The sequence below is a fragment of the Heteronotia binoei genome, chromosome 1 (genome assembly GCF_032191835.1).
Source record: "Heteronotia binoei isolate CCM8104 ecotype False Entrance Well chromosome 1, APGP_CSIRO_Hbin_v1, whole genome shotgun sequence".
Lineage (NCBI taxonomy): Eukaryota > Metazoa > Chordata > Lepidosauria > Squamata > Gekkonidae > Heteronotia > Heteronotia binoei.
In genome coordinates, this window is record NC_083223.1 from 126,374,485 (window position 1) to 126,393,597 (window position 19,113).

Sequence of the window (19,113 nt, forward strand, 5' to 3'; positions counted from 1 at the left end):
GCAAAGTGGGTTCAGGAATGTCATAGACACATCAAGTGGTCTATCCTTGGCCTCTCTTTTAGAAAGAAGCAAGAAGATTCTGTAAACTATAAACCATGGAGGGATTGCAGATAAATTCACTAGTTACATTAAAAAGATCAGGTAGGACTAGTCAGCTGGTCCAGGATTTGAAGTGTGCTGGAAGGAAAGCTGAGTCACCACTGGAATGTACGAGATAAGAGGTTGATCTGACTTTGTAAGTTACGCAATATACAGGGGAAGTAGAATCAAAGTCTGTGTGCAGCCTGATATTCTTGACAATGTGTGATTGGTTGTGACTAATTGCATAGGCTGGACTAAATGATCAACAATTGTACACCACATGCTTGTCAGACCATTCATATCTTATAATGCTGCACATACAGAACTAACATGTTAATGAAAAAGAATTCACCAGCAGTTTGAAACCTAGGGACCTTATCACTACTTGCATCTACTGAGTGGATAAGATAGCCCTTAGGCTGCACCCTCACACCACTGGATATTGCACTATAGCAGTCATTTGCACTACAACATCTCATCCACATAGGGAAATCTGGTTGCTAATTAATACTATAGCGGATCAACAGCACAATGTCATATGATGCGTGGACACTGTCTCACACTACCATCTAAGCACAGGTACAGCCTTCTAAGTCCACTGGAGTTAGTGGGCTCAGAATCGTCGACCTCTGCTTACAACTGAACTGTTAGCCTCTCTGCAGGACATGAAGACTACTATCAGCTTGAATGGAAAAACAAATCACTGGCATAATTGTTTCACATCACTAATTGGAAGGACATCTATTGTTTGCAAGTTTGGGGTAGAAGCAGTTTTGACTACACTCTTTCTACCTGCCTGAAGAAAATATGGTTTCTCTTTTCATGTGCAGTTCTGAAATCATACACCGATCCCAAACATTTGGAACATACTTAATTCACACACACACTGAGAACTGGTTTCATAGTTGAATAAATTATCTGGTAGATATTAAACGTTTGTTTTCAGTGCTGGTAAATATTATAGCAGCACCAATCAAGTAACCTAAATCAGGACAATAAAGAATATGCAGGGCTTTTTTCCTGCCAGAACACACAGGAGTGGAGCTCTGCCTGGGCCGGCCAGGGCTCTAGCTGGCCTGACCCACCATGTGGCAGCCCTGTGCTCCCAGGCCAAGTAGGGTGGCCTAATATGCAAATGAGCTCCTGTTGGGCTTTTTCTACAAAAAAAGCACTGAGAATATGCATAATAAAAATCTAACTGTACAGCACTGCTCCACATTAGAAATAAAAAGAGCTTTTTTCCTGGGGGAACACAGACAAACGGATTTCAGAACCTCTTTGTGAAAACAAGATTTAAAAAAAAAAGTTTAAAAGTTCATATGGAGCACCTATGTGCTTCTCCTTCATTTCCCTCTTGAAAGTTCCAGCACCTCTTTTTCCAGAAAAAAAAAAAGCCCTGGAAATAAATGCATGCTATTACCAGCCCAGTTATCACTGACAATTATCAGATGAATCAAGGCTCCATCAAGATGAGCCTCAATCTGCAGAAGGATCATAGATGCCAGCAAAAATTGAAAGACCTACTTTACAATCAATTTTAAGAAAGAGATGAAATCCTACAACATATTTCATCACAGCAATGCATAGGCCTTCTCACTCTGAAGCAGGGATTTTCATCCTGGGTCAGAAAGTTCTGAGATGAAAATACCATTTAAAATGTTTTTGAATCAAACCAGAAAGGTCATAAAAGTTTGGTAACATCCCTACCTGAGATGTATCCCATTGCTACTTTAGTAAACTACTCCATAATTAGGACTGGTTTCCATTCCTCAAGTTAAACTGCAAAAAATAGCCCCATCTGTTTTGTTTATGCTTTTCGTGTTTGAAGAGACTATGTGAACATGTATGTGCATTCTTCTGAACACTAGGCACTCTCAGAAGTGTTACTAGTAGAGGAGTGATATTGCTGTCGTTATCTTCTTCAGACAATCGCAGCAGAAACAAGGGCAGGATGTTATGCCTGGATAGGATGGTATCTTGCTTCCCCTCCACGCTCTCCATTCTTTCCCCTCAGCATGCTCAGTTGCTTCCTCTTCCCTCCTGAACAAAAACTGTTTGGCTAAGCTCTGAAAACTAGTTAAAATGGAGAATGACACAATGTATTATATTATATTAGATACTCATTGAGTGGTGAGAGCAAGCTTTGGAGTTTTACAGAGAATTTCGCCAAACAGATGTTCCTATTTAGGAAAGAAAATTTTCTATTATTGATTCAGCCTGCAGTTTACAAAATGTTTATTCTCTGAGGTCTTGTAAGGTAAGAGCTTGAACTCTGGAACCAATATTTTCACATCTATATAGGTTCTGTTCTCTGAGGGAAAATAGTTCCTTTGCTACTTTTCTGAAGTAGAAAAAAGAGAAAAATTTATGTGAATGCAGAACCAGACTTCGCTAAACCACAACAGAGCGTTAAAATCAGATGCAGCACTTGTTTAGGAAAATCTGAAGACACAGAACAACACACAGAAAAATTATCTCCTCTCATGTTTTAGTGTTACTATATTTTAGTGTTAATACATTTCAAATAATTTCACATAATAGACTTTTCACATTGACTGTAACAACATTAAGCCGAGGGAAGGTGGGGCGTAGGGGTGGGAATGAACCAGCTCATGAACTAAAGTTTGTCATGAATTTTGGCCAGATTGTGGCTCAAAAGGCAATGTTCACAAACTGAAGAGCTGTCACAAACTTCCACAAATTTTGAGGCAGTTCATGAAGAGCAGAAAGCTTTGAAGAGCAGTAGGGAATAGAAAACAGGGGGTCACAATTACAATGCAAACCATTGCAGCTTATGAACCAATGTATCAGCCACAAATCCATCCTTCATGAGGTACACATAAATAAATAAATTTAATTATCAACATAGTCTTGTCCATTAGCAGTGCCTCAGTACTGAGTCTTCCAAAATTTTCATAGTCAGAAGAAGGGGTTTCATTTGCTTTGCTCAGCCTAGTAAACCAGATCTCACTAACAGTATCAGGACAGTACATTGTAGACTCTGCCCTGCCTCACACATACCACGTCAGGGACAGTTTACACCAGAGGTGTCAAATTCATTTATTATGCCAGATCTGCCAGGGCTTTTTTTGTAGCAGGAACTCCTTTGCATATTAGACCACATCCCCTGATGTAGCCAATCCTCCAAGAGCTTACAGGGCTCTTGGAGGGCCTTATAGGGCCCTCCAAGAGAGAGCTTATAGGGCCTAGTGTAAGCTCCAGGAGGATTGGCTACATCAGGGGTGTATGGCCTAATATGCAAAGGAGTTCCTGCTACAAAAGGCCCTAGATTTGACATAAATGAGGCCTTGTTGGGCTGGGCCATGTGTGTCATAAAATGTAATGCCAGGTAGCACAGATATAAACTTTATAAAGAGCACAGACAAACACAATTAAATATTTTTTTTCTTAAAATAAGACATGCTTAAAACGTTAGCACACCTGCAGTATTTTGTTTAACAGTCTCTGACAACTAATACCTCTTGCTCTGAATTACTGCAACAAAAACTGGAGAAAGTGTCTGAGCTGTAACAATCTTGAGTATACAGTTCAGGTGTTGTTCAGGTGTGCATCTGTAAGTTGCAAACTTACTTTTGCGTTATTGACATTCATTACAGAAATCTCATTGTCAATCCTTTGATCCTAAGACCCAGAGGAAAACATGAAATGGCTGGGCGTTGTGAGCTTTTGTATACGTTGCTTCATGTGCTGGTCAAGAACATGTGACGGCACCTTGGCACAGACTGAGGGCTATGTGTTTATCTACAAAACTGTAGTCTTACCTAGAAAAATAACTGCAGCTCCTATGAAGCAGTGCAGGAACAGATAGACAGCCATGTACCAGCCTACTATCTGGGAAGTCTAAGTTCAAAATCCCCAATCAATCAAAGGAAATCAAAGGAAAATGTGAAAGAAAAATCAAAGGAAATGTGTTGGGTAAACTTGGTCTGGACACACACTCTCAGTCTAATCCTGGCACTTGATCATGAGAGCATGAATAAAGGGGGAGGCAAACTCAGTTGCACCCATAACAAGCGCAACAAAACACACACACACTCTCTCTGTCTCCCTAGCAAGGCAAAAACTAATACCTTGACTACAATGTTGTTGGTCTTAAAGCTGCTTTCTTTGTATCTCTCTAGTGGGAGCCAGGGATCAGAGCAAAGGAAGCTCTCTCTTTCCCTCCTTCCCCAGAAGATGAGGGGGAGGAGCCTCAGCCACTGGAAGGAAGAGAGACTTGGCTCAGTAGCTATGCAGTGTGATTCATTGAGTCTGGCAAGCTTAATCACACAGCAGAGCTACAGAGCCAAGCTCCTCCATTGGCCAAGGCTCCTCCTCCCACCTCCTCCCTTTGGAAAGAAGGAGGGGGAGGAAGGAAAGAGTGAGAAGCTTCTTTTCTCAGTTGCCTTCTCACAGGAGAGAAAGAAAAAATGGCAACCAGGGCTAGCTAGCCCACCTGTCAAAATAAATGGTTGCCTAGGGAGCCAGAAGGGTGGGGGTGACAAATTGGGCTTCCCCCCCTCCTGGTGCCCCAGGCAAGCATCTAGTTTGCCTGCTGCTGCCACCCGTGCGCCCACCCACTGCTGCCCGCCTGCTGCCACTGCCCGCCCCTCCTTTCCTTTCCTTTCTCTTCGCTTCCCCCCCCCCCCCGGCGGGATCATAGCATTCCGCACCTGGGCCCTGCTGACCATGGTGTGGCATGCATCTTATCTTCTGAAGGGCCGCTGGAGAAGGCTTGGCTCTCCAGTGGTCCTTCAGAAGAGATGTATGCTGCGCTGCAGCTGGCAAGGCCCAGACATGATAGTGTGGGGGAGAGGTGGCAGGAAGGAGAGGGCATCCTCAGGAGGGCTTGCTGTGCTGCGGGGAGCGGCGGCAGGGGGCGCCTGCCTAGGGTACCACGCACCCTTGGGCCAGCGCTGATGGCAGCTGAAGGAAGCAGGTGAGGGAGAAGAAAGCAAACAATGAAGGGGAGGGACGGTGCTCAGTAGTAGAGCATCTGCTTGGGAAGCAGAAGGTCCCAGGTTCAATCCCTGGCATCTCCAAAAAAGGGTCCAGGCAAATAGGTATGAAAAACCTCAGTCTGAGACCCTGGAGAGCCGCTGCCAGTCTGAGAAGACAATACTGACTTTGATGGACCAAAGGTCTGATTCAGTATAAGACAGCTTCATATGTTCATATGTACTTGCTGGTGGGACTGATTAGAGTCCTTTGGGGGCTGGATCAGGCCCGTGAGCTGTATGTTTGACACTCCTGGCTTACACCAATACTGGGAAGGAGGGCTTCCTTTGTAGAAAAAGCAGGAACTCGTTTGCAGGAACTCATTTGCATATCAGGCCACACCCTCTGATGCCAAGCCAGCCACAACTGCATTCCTGTGCATTTCTGCTCAAAAAAAGCTCTGCTGGGAAGGAAGAAAAATGTGAACCTCAGTCACCTGTCTATACAATGAAAACAATGGTTTGCATCCAAGAAAGAATTTTTGTGGATCAAACAATTTCTGCCTGTGGAACATGACTTTCTCTCCTTCCCCACTCGTGCTGTGACTTCTACCTTCCTACCTGAAGTAGACTTAGAAAAATGTTAAAGAGACAGTCCCATCGTTTAATGACTCCTAGTGTTGTTCCTGAGGGACAGGGAACCACTTGGGACACAATTCCAGGGGATATTTAGAGATCTAGACAGAAACTGTCCTGTCTCCAGAACCATTGCACTGGATCATATGGACATATGGACATATGAAGCTGCCTTATACTGAATCAGACCTTTGGTCCATCAAAGTCAGTATTGTCTTCTCAGACTGGCAGCGGCTCTCCAGGGTCTCAAGCCAATCTCTAAAAACATGCACCTAGGGAAGTTTGCATCTATGACTCAAGGGCTTCAGCACTTGCTAGAGGGAAGAATGCAACACCATCCCCTCCAAACCTTGGATAATAATGTAATATATTTTAGCAGATACAACATGAGTGTCATTAGTAGATTTGCTAGGCTGCAGTTAGGGCTGGTGCATTTGTATGCATGCTACCCCTTGGAAACTAAGCAGGGTCAGCCCTGGTTATGGGAGACCATATAGGATGTCCAGGATTACTATGCAGAGGCAGACAATAGCAAACCACCTCTAAACATCTCTTGCCTTGAAAAGCCTATGGGGTCACCATAAGTTAGCTATGCTTTGCATCACCACAGCCAAGTCTTACTGGAACCTTTTGAATTCTGTTCTGCTACTGCTATGATAGATAAAATCAAGATATTTCAACAGTGATGCTTGCCAGGTTAGATGTCTGGCAAGCATCATTTACTTGTGAAAATGCTCCATCTACGGGGAGACTAGATGTATGGGGAACCCTAATATAGGATTAGGGTCACAGCTCAGGGAAAGAAGGCAGTAAACTTCCTCCTGCTCATGCTATTTTCCCAATCAAAATCTCCTTGGGCTACTTTTAGAATAGAAAATGTAATGTTAAGAACAGAAAATGCCATGTTTCCCAAAAATAGGAAGCCACAGAAGAAAAGCCAGTTTTTCCCTAAAAACAAATGCAATTTCCCCAGAAAAATTCAAATATATGCAATATAAATGTCTATATATACATGAGAAATAGCATTAACACTGTATATTGTCTTACATACAAAAGATTATGCTACACATTTTGAATTAGCAAAACCTTGTCATAAAAAGCATTTCACTAATTCCAAAATATTTTTTCCCTGGAAACTTCAAGTGTTTTTCAAGAGCTTCACCCATCTAGATGAAGACTTTTTCTCTACATATGTTAAAAAGAACTGGTGGAGCATTTTCCATTGGGAAAATGGTGCAGGAAGAAAAAGAGTTAAAGCTTTCCATTCTAGACCAATGCTGCTCCAATTAGGCCCACCCACAATTTTTTGCAGCTCATTTGTACAATGAAGGACCAGTCACAGACCCCTATACCAAGGAGTACCAATGTTTGCCTTTATGTACCAATGGTCTTTCTCTAAAAAAAAAATTTCCACCTGGATGGCCCAAACTTGCCTGATCCCATCAAATCTTAAAAGCTAAACAGGGTCAGCCCTGGTAAGAAGAAGATGATAATATTGAATTTATATCCCACCCTCCACTCCAAATCTCAAAGCCTCAGAGCGGCTCACAATCTCCTTTATCTTCCTCCCCCACAACAGACACCCTGTGAGGTGGGTGGGTCTCAGAGGGCTCTCACAGCAGCTGCCCTTTCAAGGACAACCTCTGCCAGAACTATGGCTGACCCAAGGCCATTCCAGCAAGTGCAAGTGGAGGAGTAGGAATCAAACTGGGTTCTCCCAGATAAGAGTCCACACACTTAACCACTACACCAAACTGACTCAACACCAAACTGGTGTACACCAAACCACTATAACAAACTGGTAAGTACTTGATGGGAGACAACCAAGGAAGTTCAGAATTATTGCACAGAAGCACAACAATGGCAAATTACCTGTGAATGTCTCTTGCTTTGAAAACTGTATGGGATTATTTAACATCTACATGCGCCCCCTTGCCCAGATTGCCCGGAGTTTTGGACTGGGCTGTCATCAATATGCGGATGACACCCAGCTCTATCTGCTAATGGATGGCCGGCCTGACTGCGTTCCAGTGAACTTAGACCGGGCACTGCAGGCCGTGGCAACTTGGCTTAGGCTGAGTGGGTTGAAGCTGAACCCGACGAAGACAGAGGTCCTTTGCGTGGGGCGCGGCGCTCTGGGAAGGGAAATACCTCTCCCGGTTTTTGACGGTGCGCCGTTGAAGGCGGCGGGCCGGGTCAAGAGCCTGGGAGTCCTACTGGAGCCTTCACTATCAATGGAGGCCCAGGTAGCGGCCACTGCCAAGTCGGCATTCTTCCACCTGAAGCGGGCAAGGCAGCTGGCTCCTTTCCTGGAGCGCCGGGACCTGGCAACAGTGATCCATGCGACGGTCACCTCAAGACTAGACTACTGCAATGCCCTCTACATGGGGCTGCCTTTGTGTCGAACCCGGAAGCTGCAGCTAGTGCAGAACGCAGCGGCCAGGCTGTTATTGGGACTCCCGAAATGGGAGCATATACAGCCGGGGCTGCGTGAACTGCACTGGCTGCCAGTTACATACCGGGTCCGATACAAAGTGCTGGTTATTACCTTTAAAGCCCTATATGGCCGAGGACCTGCCTACCTGAGGGACCGTCTCTCCCCATATGAGCCCCAAAGAGCACTGAGGTCGGCAGGGAAGAACACGCTGACTATCCCTGGGCCAAAGGAGGCGAAATTACAGAGTACACGGGCACGGGCCTTCTCTGTTATAGCCCCGTGCCTTTGGAATCAACTTCCGGAGGAGGTACGGGCCCTGCGGAATTTGGACCAATTCCGCAGGGCCTGTAAGACCATCCTTTTCAAGCAGGCGTTTGTAGAACTTGATAGGATGGCTGTTTAATTACCAACTATTTATCTAGTGACCCCTGCCATAATACAAGTGTACAGATAACATCAGGAAGATCACCGCCGTTTAAACTATGGAATGATCCAGACATTTGGAACTGGTTTTAGATTGTTGTTTTAAATCAATGTATAACTTAAATGTTGTTTTAAATTACCTTATATTGTATATTTTATATTGTATAATTTTATCGAACTCTTGTCAGCCGCCCTGAGCCTGCCTAGGCGGGGAGGGCGGGATATAAATAAAATTTATTATTATTATTATTATTATTATTATTATATTACCATAAGTCAGCTACAACTTGATTGTGCTTTCCACCACCTCATCAAGTCTTACTAAGGCCCAGAGCTTTTGTGTGTGTGTGTGTAGAAAAAGCCTAGCAAGAATATATTTGCATATTAGGCCACAACCCCTGATGGCACCGTTGTTCCACACAGGGTTTTTTTGTAGAAAAAGCCAGCAGAAACTCATTTGCATATCAGGCCACACCCCCTGACACCAAGCCAGCTGGAACTACATTCCTGCTAGAGCCTTTTTGACTTTTTTCTGATACGGCTATGATAGACAAAATCAAAATATTTCAGCAGTAAAAAGACCCACTGCCTTAGTCAACATCATTTATATCTGGTCACGGAATAATCCAGAATCTACTGGAAACAATGGCAACACTTTCGCATATATTAGAACTGTAAATCCTTATTTGCTTTAACTGCTGGAATAATAAACTGAAGTGTTAGCTGATTATTTGGTAGGGATCAATTTTTGTTAATGAATGCACATTTTAATTTTTATAGAGGTTTCATAGGGGTTTATGTCATGCTTATTTAAAAACTATTTTGCTTCTGGTATGTAACTGCAATATAATTTGTACAAACACAAATAAGCATTTGTAGTTGAGGACCTTCCTTATTATATGCTGCACTGTCCTCTATATTTGGAAACCAGACATAAATTTCTTGTAGCTATTTTAACTATTCTGTCTTTGAAGAAATTAACATTCCTTCTTTCAGACATTAGAGTTGCCAAGTCCAATTCAAGAAATATCTGGGGACTTTGGAGGTGGAGCCAGGAGACTTTGGGGGTGGAGCCAGGAGCAGGGTTGTGACAAGCATAATTGAACTCCAAAGGGAGCTCTGGCCACCACATTTAAAGGGGGCGCCCACTTTTTAAATGCCTTCCCTCCATTGGAAATAATGAAGGATAGGGGTGCCTTCTTTGGGGGCTCATAGAATTGGACCTCCTGGTCCAATCTTTTTGAAACTTGGAAGGTATTTTGGGGAAAGGCACCAGATACTATGCTGAAAATTTGGTGCCTCTATCTTAGAAACAGCCCCCTCAGAGTCCCAGATATCAGCAGATCAATTCTCCATTCAGTCTCCCTAGGGAATAATGGAGTGCCCAGCAGACATTCCCCCATCCCCTTTCTGATGACCCTGAAGTGGGGGGAGGGCCTCTAAACTGGGGGATGCTCTGCTCCCATCTGGGGATTGGCAACTCTATCAGACATAGACCTGCATATTACCCACACAATATGCTTTTAACAGCAAGAAAATCTAAGCATAAAATGTGTACAAAAATCATACTTTTTAGTAACATGACTCAGTTTTAGCTCATGGAATATTTTAACACTTAGACTAGTTTGAGTAGGATGAGGCTTGTTTGATGGGTTCTCAGCCTTCTTGCTTATTGTTTTACCATCTTCTGTAATTCATATTTGACTTGGACTAACCTTGTAATGGCCTTTGGCCACATGTAATAAAATCGACCTTCCTGAAATAGACTTTGAAAAATGTTAAAGATAGACAGTCCCATCATTGAGTAGTTAATTTTAATTACTGAAACAAGTGTGCAATAATTTATTTATTAACAAGGGGTGTATATGTGTGTGTGTTTTATAAATATACAAATATTAGTAGACAACTGATTGATTAAATGCAGAAGAATGAAATCTCAACCAAAATTCTTTAATCGGCAGATAGCTTTACATATAATGAAGATGGAATACAACTAAGAGACAAGGAAAAGCTTGTGTGGTTTCCCATTACTGCTCCAGCTGCTAATATAGCACAGTAGCAGTAAGGTTTTTCCATATTGCAGATTTCTCCACATTTTCCCTCCTGAGATACCCATAGCAGCCTTCCCCTTTCCCACCGGAGGGTTTTTTTTTTAAAGCATCTCATTACATATGTTACCAGGCTACTGAGTTCTCAGAAGTCCTGGGAATACGTTCCTAGCCGCAATTCTGAGGAAATATGCCATTCTCCATGTATCTCTGTGATGAAAGGAGTTAGAGACTTACTTTTGAAAAATGAAAGATGAGAATTCAGAGAACCAGATAGTTATATTAATATGTCAAACTGGCATTTTTAAAACAAGTCTTCCAGTGGCAGGTAGGAAAATGGCACACAGAGAACTGGGGGAGGTTAAACAGAACTGATGTTGGCAGGAATAAGAAGATCCAGACTTGCCATCCCAGCTTTTCTGTGATCTTTCCCAAAACATTGCAGCAAAACAGGTTTGAAAAAGATCACCGGAAAGATGGGGAAACCCAGGAGATGCACAAAAGCACCATGATGGGGGAGAAAAAAAAAATACTCTGGCTGCTTACAGGTGGGCGGTTTAAGCCACCCCAGGGACAGCAGATGAGCCCCCCCAAACAAAAGCGCATCCAGATGCATACATCTGCCTGCTGTCCTGCTCCTGCCCTCAACCCATCCCTGACTTACCGGGTGCTAGCTTAAAAAGGCACCACTTTCAAAGTGGTGCCTTTTCACTGGGGTGCCTCCAAGGTGCCTCCCCAGCTATCTGGACAGCTGGGAAGTGCCCAGAAAGCACCCAGGGATCTGCGGACAGGGCACATGAGCACCCCCTGGGGTGCCTGCAACCTGTCCCTCTTCATGGGCTGCCAGGATACTCCAGGATGCTCCAGCTTCTGCTGACTCATTTCCAGAGTGGCCTGTTACTGCCCTGAGCCAGCAGTGTAAGCAGCCTCTGTTTCTCAAAAGAAGTCAAGCAGTGGAAACAACCCATGTGTAAGTGACTTCTGTCTCTTCCAGCATCAGAACTGTGCTTTCTTTTCCCAAAGCTGCTCATCTACTTATCCCTATTTTTCCACAAGGTAGTAAACCAAAGCTTTGATGAGTAAGTAAACAAACCCATTTCCTGACATGCAAGGTACGTCAAGGAGACTGCAGCTGTTCAGACACACTACCCTTTCCATGGTGCTGTAGTGTAGGATAGACTGATCTACAGTGATTAGAGGCAAACTCTGAAATAATAAATTTTAAAGACTAGCTATAGCCATATCCAAGCAGTCTGTACTTCTGGTTAATAGGTTGTAAAGTAACCTGCAATTGTCACCCCCTAGACAGTTAAACAGGTATTTTATCTGTTTAAAATAAACTGCATTTTACAGAGCAGCTAAAAAAGATAGCGAAATGGCTGGATATGTTAAAGAGCTCATAGAGGTGAGAGCCTTCCTTGTCCTCAAACAACTCGCCATTTGTCCCGAAACTTATCAGAGGATCTAAAGAGCGAAAATGTACCACATGAGGGCGGGAAGCAGCAAAGAGGAGGAATTAAGTAAATCTCTGGCCCTCTTCTGCTGATGCAAACAATCAGCTGAAGGAGGGACAGGCAACTTTACTTGATTTCCCTTCACTGAAGTAGCCCCCCCCCTCCCATCCTGCATCACATTTTGCTTATGAGGTTTCCCACAATTTGCAGAGAGGAAGTTTGGAACTAACAGCAGGCTGCTTGAGGAAGGGGAAGGCAGGGAAAAAGTTGCTCGAACAATGCTTTCTCCGAAGTCCTACAGTGAAGCCAACCCAGATTATTTTCTGAATACATTCAGCAATAGGAATGACTGTGGATGAGGCAGAAACTTCAACCAAACAGACACCAAAGGCATCACAATATAAAACTGAAGCCTCTCATCACACCTATTTTTAAAACATTATTTTGTTTAAGAATTTTTGTGCCACTTTTCCTGAGTTCTGTGCAGATATTCTGAAAATGCTTGTAACTATATAAGGTCACTCTTTTAGACTCTTACCTTTATATTGATGGTCAGAGATGCAAGTGAATAATGGTCCTAGGTGAGACTATTTGGTTCATTAATCCAGTTTAAATGGCTCTTTAGAATCTTCTGTTCCTGTACCAGGAAACAAAATATTAAAGAAAATGTTTAAGCATGCAAAGCAAAATCTCCCCATCTGTTGGATACCAAAATAATGCATGTGCCTATATTTAGGAAGCTAAAAAGGCAGGGCAACAACAAAAATTCTTTTGCAAATTCCACTTTTTAATTACATTTTATTATACTTAAGGTACACACAGTTGAATACAAAATGAACACATCAGTGGGCCCATTGTGAAGGATGCAGGTGATTAGACACACTTCCCATTCCTTTCAAAATAAGATTAGATACTTCCTTATCCGTGTAAGTTTTAATTTTTTAAAAAATTACAGAGATCATTGGAATTATTATTCCTTTTACTCCTGCTTCAATTTTATTGAATCATTGGCCAGATCATTCAATTCATCCTCTTCAAGCTAAACTTATTTCTTTATTATTACTTGCTGGGAAAATGGTGCTGGCCCAGGTTTGGAAAGCTAATAAAACATCTAGTATTAAGATTTGGTTCTCAAAGGTACGGGACTTAGTGATAAAAGACAAGCTGGCTTCTCAGATATTACTGATGGAACATCCTGAAATGGATAAACAATTTTGCTGAAAAATGGTTTGTATTTTTTGAATATGTTAATTCTACTTGTCCTGAAGACTGTAAAATTCCACTCAAATATGCTTATCTTGAATTATATTAATGTACTGTGGACAGGTATATTGGTTAACAGCTTATGTTGTATACAGTTTACCTCGAATGTAAGGCTACTATGTCATGCTTAGGATTTTTATTTATCTATCTATTTCTTTAGAGTTTTTTGTACTTTGTTGGTTTGTAATCTATGATAAAGTTTCAATAAAAGTTATCTTTATTATTTAAAAATATATATATTAGTTTCTACACACACACACTCCAAACTCATCAACTGCATTTTGTACTAACGGTATGCATTTAACACTTCTGTTTCTGTACCCAAACAATAACACAATAAAACAAAAACTTAAGGTGATGTTTAAGACTGAGACATGGTCTAGCGTTTTGTGAATAAATCTGAAAACCTTGCAAACACACGTTCTCTCCTGCCCTTGTTCACTGGTAGCCAAACAAGCAGAAATCATAGTATGGCATGTCATTCAAACTGGAAAATGATGGTTTGTGCTTCCATTCCGCAGACCTAAAGGATCTTTGGGTGGAGAAGCAATCTAAAAATACACCAGATAGACACCTAAATAAAACTGTCAGTTTGCTTCATAATCCTGGCTTGGAGGGCAAGTGCAAACTATAGTATTCTAGGCTAGATGGAAGTCCCATACTACTGTTTGTGTTAACCTGGAAATCACAAACTGAATCGCATTCCCAAGCAAAAAGAGGGAAAGCACAGAGTCTGTACTGGGGCCCATGTAAGAAACAGCCCTAACTGCAAGACAAGGGTCTGAGTAGGATGTACACAGGATGCCTATTAACAAGTACTGGCTAGGAGCTTGTATCCTCTCCTGCCAAAACCACCCACCACAAGTCTAAGCTCAGCTACCAGCTAGCAGATCAGCAGCTGTGGGAGTCTGTGCTTACCCCCATAGTAATACTTTGTATCAAGGCTTTTTTTTGTAGAAAAAGCCAAACAGGAATTCAAAGTGGCTTATAATCACATTCCCTTCTTCTCCCCACAACAGGTACCTTGTGAGGCTTAGTGGGGGCAGAGAGTTCTGAGAGAACTGTGACTGGCCCAGGGTCACCCAGCAGGCTTTAAGTGGAGGAGTGGGAGATCAAACCTGGTTATCCAAGTTTAGAGTCCACCACTCTTAACCACTACACCAGCACATATGTCTCTCAACAAACAAAAGGTATAGGAGTTGCTCAAATCCTGAAAATGTGATCTTGTATTTAATGAATAAATATATTTAGAAGGCATGCTTCTCATAATGGAGGCTATTATCCATGTAACAGATGAAAGGGTTAAACAACACTGATAGTGCAATCCTACACAGAGTTACTCCAGTCTAAACCCATACATGGGGCAATTCTCCTTACTAGGATTTCAGTGAGTGGCACAGGGTCAGCTGTTTAGTGAAATCATACCAGGCACTACACACAAGACCCAAATCATGGACTAAATGATTCATAGTTTGTTCTTTTAGCCACTGAGTTACACAAGCAAAACACATCCACCATTACTAGTCTGGATTTATATTATAAATATTATAAATGCTGAACTACCATTGATGGATGTGTTATGCTAGTACTAGATCATTTAATATAGTGGTCAGAGTGTCAGACTGGGATCTAGGGAGACTTGGGTTCAAATCCCCACTCTGCCATGAAAGTTTTTTGGATGACATTGGGCCCACCTCATACGCTGAGCCTAATCTATTTCATAGAGTTCTGTGAGGAGAATGATGTAAGTCACTCTGGAACTCAACTGGATAGAAAGCTGGAAGTATAAATAAAAAATCAGCAAGTGTTACCTACATTCAGGTTTAACTGGAAGGTTCTGATCCATACCCGTGAGGTAACATTTGGAAAGCCACAGTTGCACATGAACTTGGAAATTCAAATTCTGAGGTATTCCAAAAATGTCTCAACTGCTTAATCTTCTGCTGCAGATTCCACATGTGACATCAGAGTTATATCACTCAAAAGAGTCACAACATCTCCACCTACTAAGCTCTACTGTGATATCAAGCAAGGCAGACAGCCCAGAGGCTAAGCAGATGACTTCAAGAGTGAAGACACCAAACAACAAAAAGCGAATTCCACAACCAAAGATATCCAAACATGGACTTAACAAATGATTTGTCACTGCTAGATATGCCTGTAGAGACCTTGATCAGTATACACAAAAGAAAGATGGCCCACAAAGAACATCCTGTTGATTGTGAATACACTAATTAATCATGAAAATTGCTGCTAATCAAGCAGAAGTCTTCTAACTGTATATGACAGGGATAGAATATGGTGTCTTACAGATACTTCATGCCTTGCCACAGTTTCATTACATTACATTTAAAAAAAAATTAATCAGAAGCGTCTAGATCATGATATATTGTCTGTACAAAAACAAGTTGTCCATTGATGCATAAGGCCAAGGATCCAATCTAGAGAAATCTGGCTTGCCTGAAACAAGAGCCTAACAGCGTACTAATTGCTCCATTGGGACTTGAACACATCTAATATTCTCTGCATTGTACTGTTTCCTCATGATGGCAGTTAACCCTGATGAGGGGACTGATGACAAGTCAGGTGCCCCAAAGAGACTAATGAAGCCATCACTATGGCATTAATGAAGAGGAGATGAGGCCACAGGAATTCTCTATGGCTGAAGGGCTATTTGGGGTGTGGCAAAAAAGCTGAAAATAAGCACCAATGGATGCAGGCCAAGAAGGAATCTCTGCAGGTCAATTTTCATGAAACTGGGAGCAAGGGAGGGAGGGAAGACTATGTGATTTTTAAATAATCCCTTCCCTATAGCTGAGGCTTATGATCCTGGCCTGGGCAGGTAGACAAACCCAGAGAATTCCCATGTTTCATGCTAAGTAAAATTCCATTCTATTTGACCAGTCCCATGACTTCAGCATTAAGAGCCACCTGAACAGGGCACACACTATATTACTATACATCTGTTATTCCAAATGTTTGAATATGTTCTACAATGTCCTGGTTTTCTTTTTTTTTAAACTCTAACAATGTTCAAGTAATTTTTTTTTCAAATCTGCATGCTGTGTCTTTAAAAGAAACTATGATTAGTTGAGTTTGGTGGGGACTTTACTAGTATATAATTATTAAGATATTACGCATAGCACAGAATATCAAAAGCTAGACCACAGCCACAAAGAATGCTTGCAGGAAGGGTGCAATACAAATCTAAAAAAAAATAAAAATAAAAATAAAACATCTACCTAACAATATTTTATGGTCAAATTAAACACCAACAGTGGTATTATAAGCAACAATAGTTATATAAGGGTGGTGTTTTCAATCATAATTCCTCCTGGAGATACCTTTGTTGGTATCCTCCAGTCCATCGATCTGCTTGCACTCAACAACCCTGAAGCCCAGGAGAGCAGATTCAGAAAACAAACTATGTTTAAAGCGATGCATTAAACTTTTCAGTAGAAATATTCATGGGATCATATCAATAAACCAGCTTGTAAATAATTTTGTAAACATAGTTTAAACATGGCGTATTTTACTAATGGAACACTGCCTACTTTCACCAACAAATAATCCAACATTCCAGTTGGAATTCATCTGGTTGCAGACTGAGAACTGGCAACGTTTTCATTCCATTCCACAAAATCAAGTGCAACTCAAGCCTGCCTACTCTTTTCCCAATGTGAGTTAATCACACAGACCATTATCATCTCATCACCTTCTGTATCTCTCAACAGAAGCAGGTTTAATGAACAATTATCACATTATTATAAGAGCAATCAGGGTTTATTGAAATTAATTGGCTATAGACTACACCTGGGCACTTCAATCATACAAATCCACAGTAGCTTCAGTAGTGGATGCAGTTGCCAAAGAGTGCAACAGGAAAGATAAGAGGTAAAGCCTCCACAAAACAGTGGTGGGTCAGGGGGGAGATTTAGTACCAGGTGGGCCCTTGTTTCTGTGTTCAGTTCCTATCACTTAATCCTGCTTGCTGCTTTGAGCTAAGAAATATTAATATTCCCCAATAAAAAGTTAGTTGAGGTGTAACAGTTCCTGGTATCTGCCTGTAAGCTTCTCACAGAATTCAGCTCAAAACAGAAAATTCCATTCATGTTTTGTGTACAAATTCATCCATTATCTTTATTCCTGCATCCATTATCTTTATTCCTGCATCACAGTAAAATAAAATATTTAACTGAAAGCAAAACTTTTGACCAGATGGTTTGAAGTGTGTCAAATGCAAATCTACAAAACACCCTATAAATAAACACTTTTCTGTATGTCCAGAGCAACACTATCATCGTGCTGCAAATAAAACCAGTTCTTTTATTCTAGCCAGGAGCTAAATTACAAAGTGCACATCCTCCAAACCACAAACTTTAGTGCAAATAGCAATTTAGACACCACCAGCTGGGATTCATGCTGTAGCTAGCCAGACTTGGTGCGCACAGACAGCGAGATGGCAGGTGCTGGGCCCCAATGTAAAAAGGAAGGAGGAGGAGCAGCAGCAGAAGAAAATAAGAAACAAAAGGAAAAGCAAAGCCTCAACCTTGTACCCCAAAATGAGTTACTGAATCACATAAATGCATGATGTAATGTCATAGTGCCAATATGTCACCTCAGGTCACGTATTATTTGCTTCAGCAATTTCTATTAACTTTAATTTTTATATTTTATATATGTTAGTAATTTGTTGTAGACTGAACTCTGCTCACAGCCTGAGTTCGATCCCAGCGGAAGCTGGTTTCAGGTAGCTGGCTCAGGTTGACTCAGCCTTCCATCCTTCCGAGGTCAGTAAAATGAGTACCCAGCTTGCTGGGGGGAAAGCGTAGATGACTACACTACAGCCCAATCTAGCCCATCAGTATTTATTTTTCTGGTCCCTACAGAAACCTTACATATGTATGAAACCTCCTGCTTATATGCATAAGCATCTGTAGATTGGATCACTGACCCAACATTAGATTTAAACAGGTAGCTCAGAATCAGCCCAATTTCAAATCAGCTCATCAAGGAACTACAGTGGCCAGAGCTTTCCACATGTTCCCTGACTCTTTGCAGCTTCTGTAGTTTGACACAGGTATTTTGTGGCCATTAGTGCAAAGTCTCTTGCTTTTCCTCAAGTAGGATAATGAGACTATATATACACCTCATATGTATCCTATGCCTGACACAAATGTTCATACTCCACAGCTGGAGAAACAAAGTACTTTATTCATTTATTTGCAAAATGTGTATAGATGCATTGTTATCCAATCAAGGCTACCAAGGTGGCTAACTGAACATTATAAAAACATATTTTTTTTTAAAAAAAAACAATAACAACCCTAAATCACATATTGTAAGTACATAACACAACCAGAATGAGAGATTCATAGTAACAATGCCAGACAAAATGAGAGCCTTCACCAGCTGGCAGAAGACAATGACAGAAGAGCAGAGATCAATTCCCCTGATGATAAGAGTTCCAGAGTTTTGGTGCTACAGCTAAGAAGGCACTCTCTTGGGCTGTCACCTGCCTAATCTCAGAAGGCAGAGGTCACCCATATTAGGGCATTGGAAGATGACCACAGTTGGGTGGGCTTATATGGGAGTAGATCTCCTTCAGATAAGTTGGTCCCAAGTCCTATAGGGCGTTAAAGGTCAATGCCAGCTTCTTGAATTGGAAGCCAGTATAGATGGGTCAAGACCAGAGTGATATGGTCCTTACATCTTAAATACTAAGTCAGGTCTTCCATTCACTTACAGCACTTCTGACACGATTAAGATTCGGTATAAGAACTAATCACCATCATTGTGTGTTTTTAAAAATACTCTCACACAGTTCTAACTAA

General features: G+C 41.7%; 1 protein-coding gene across 1 annotated transcript in view; it reads right to left on the minus strand.

The window, feature by feature from the left end:
* Nucleotides 1-19,113, minus strand: part of HIVEP2 (HIVEP zinc finger 2) — a 249,602-nt gene that overhangs the window by 62,058 nt on the left and 168,431 nt on the right. The window contains exon 2 of the mRNA XM_060240370.1: nucleotides 12,555-12,653. The gene's annotated coding sequence lies outside the window, so the exon portion shown is untranslated. The remainder of the gene's footprint in view (nucleotides 1-12,554; nucleotides 12,654-19,113) is intronic.